The following is a 3,018-nucleotide window of genomic DNA, read 5'->3' as shown; positions in this document are numbered from 1 at the left end:
GAATCATCATTCTGCGACTGCGGGTGGAGTTCTGCTGCCGGTGAGTCATTAATCTGCGGGTGGAGCTCTGTTGCCTATGAGTCATCATTCTGCGACTGCTGGAGGGACTGTGCAGCAAAGCAAAAAGCTGTGAAAACATTGAGGGTTGCCGGCAGTCAGGTGGTCAGTCCAGACCTAACGCACCCGGCACAAATGGTTTTTTCCCTGCAGAATGGGAAAAGAAATAGCCCAGCTGAGTGTGAAATAGCCCGAGCTGCCAACAATGTGTGCATTACTGTGGGGCCATAATGTTTGCAGGTGAGCTAGGAGGAATCTCTCTTCCCCTCCTCTAGGTGTGTCGGAGGAATATTTATGCCAAAGAAAATATACATAAAGGAATTAGAAATTGTCTCATTAAAAGAAACGCAATATGTACTGCAAAAAAACTACATGTGGAGAAATCTTGAACGGCAAAGAAGAAAAATATAATCTTCAAAAATGCATTAAAAATGATTGCATCACCACATTGTGCTTTTTAAATAAAATACAGCATGACCTTTCCTTCTCCCTTCCCTGCAGCCACTATTTACTCTTTATTCCTGTGAAAAAAAACTCAGCTCACACTGTTCACTCTCTCATTCCTCCACTTCATAAGAACATTTATTTATTTATTTATTATTTTTATATACCGATCTTCTTGCATTCGATACAAATCAAACCGGTTTACAGTGAATATAAGAAAGATGCCATAATGAGTCGGACCAAGGGTCCATCAAGCCCAGCATCCTGCGCATCCTGTTTCCACCAGATTACAAGTACGTGGCAAGTACCCAAACATAAAATAGATCCCATGCTACTATTGCCAGTAATAGCAGTGAATCTTCCCTAAGTCAACTTGATTAATAGCAGTTAATGAACTTATCCAGGAATTTGAACTTTTTATAAACCCAGGTACACTAAGGGGTAGATCTTTAAAAACTATGCGATTGCGTACTTTTGTTCGTGCACCAGGCGCGAACAAAAGTACGCTTGATTTTATAAGATACGCGCGTATCTTATAAAATCCGGGGTCGGCGCGCGCAAGGGGGTGCACATTTGTGCAAACTGTGCGCGCCGAGCCCAGCGCGGCCTGCCTGTTCCCTCCGAGGCCGCTCCGATTTCGGAGCGGCCTCGGAGGGAACTTTTCTTCGCCCTCCCTTCCCCTACCTAACCCCCCCCCCCCCCCCCCGGCCCTATCTAAACCCCCCCTAACTTTGCGCGCGTCAGCCGGCAGCCCCGCTCTGTCCTCCGGTCCGGAGGCCTCGACCATGCCACACCCCCGGGCCCTCCCCCGAAATGCCACGTTGTTTCAGGAACGCCCCCGGACACGCCCCCTCCCTCCGCTTTTCGAAAGCCCCGGTGCTTTACGCGTGCCCTGCGCTCGTAAGTCCGGAAGGATTTACGCGCGCAGTAAATGTCTAAATTTACTCTAATTTGCCTCTAAGTGTCCTAAGCACATGCTCTAGCAACGAATTCCACAGCTTAATTGTGCAATGAAAAATAATTTTCTCCAGTTTGTTTAAAATTTGCTACTTTTAACTTCATGGAGTGCCAAGGGGGAGCAATTTTAGGCAGCAGGTTTTCAGGGCTGGCCTCACAGTCTGGGGCAGTGGAAGCACTAGATGTACTAGGTAGTTGCCTAAAATTCTACAGTTTTTAGGGTGACAGCAGCAGCAGGACTGGATCAGGCTGGCATAAGCTAAGGCCCAAGCCTTGCTGTATCAGGGGGAGCAAGCTCCCTGTTGCTTCTTCTACCACCGTTGCCCAAATGGTTGTCTCCCACTGTAGTGGCTTTCAGTAGCGCCTTAACCCAACTTCATGGCAGCTCTGATACTGCCACCTGTGCTCCCAGAACCACATTTGAGATTGTGGGAATTGGCAAGAACACTCCAGGAGCAGGGGGAGGGTGAGGATTTGGAGATGGAGCAAGTTAAATTTTCTGGTGCTGGAGAGGGAGTGAATGCATGGCTGAAGTCTTACACAGGGCATCTCATACCCTTGCACTGGCCCTACTGCCCTAACCCTGTCCTTGCAGTAAAAAAAAAAAACCTTGTCAAACATTTTCCCCTAAATAAGAACATACATTGCCAAACTGGGTCAGACAGAGGGTCCATCAAGCCCAACATCCTGTTTCCAACTGTGGCCAATCAAGATTATCAATATCCAAACATTAAAAAGATCCCATGCTACCAATGCCAGTAATAAGCTGTGGCTATTCCCTAAATTAACATGATTAAGAGTGGTTTATGGACTTCTCCAGGAACTTATCCAAATCTTTTTTAAACCCAGCTAAACTAACTGCTTTAACCACATCCTCTGGCAATAAATGTCGGAACTTAATTGTTCATTGAATGAAAAATAATTTTCTCTGATTTGTTTAAAATGTGCTACTTGCTAACTTCTAGTCCTTCTCTTATCTGAAAGTGTAAATAACCGATTCAGATTTACTCCTTCAAGGCCTTTAATGATTTTATAGACCTCAGCTGTCTCTTCTCCAAGCTAAAGAGCCCTAATCTCTTTAACCTTTCCTCATAGGGGAGCAGCCACTCCATTCCCTTTATCATTTTAGTCACCCTTCTCAGTATTCCAGTACAACTATATCTTTATTGAGACTGGAATTGCACACAGATTCAAGGTGTGGTCTCACCATGGAGCATTATGACTTTTTCCATTTTATTCACCATTCCCTTTTTAATAATTCCTAACACTGTTTGCTTTTTGCATTGTATGCTTTTGACTGCCACAGCATACTGAGTTGGCAATTTCAAAGTATTATTCACTATAATGCCCAGGTTTTTTTCCTGCGTGGTAACTCCTAATATGGAACCTAACATTGTGTAACTATAGCATGGGTTATTTTTCCCTATATGCATCACCTTGCACTTTCCACATTAGATTTCATCTACCATACAAACAATCAATATTCCCGTCTCGCATGGTCCTCCTGCATTTTATCACAATCCACATGAGATTTAACTACTCTGAATAATTTTGTGTCAT

This window comes from Rhinatrema bivittatum, chromosome 2 (genome assembly GCF_901001135.1).
Source record: "Rhinatrema bivittatum chromosome 2, aRhiBiv1.1, whole genome shotgun sequence".
Taxonomy (NCBI): domain Eukaryota; kingdom Metazoa; phylum Chordata; class Amphibia; order Gymnophiona; family Rhinatrematidae; genus Rhinatrema; species Rhinatrema bivittatum.
The sequence above is the reverse complement of the archived record's forward strand: the minus strand, read 5'-3'. Positions refer to the sequence as shown.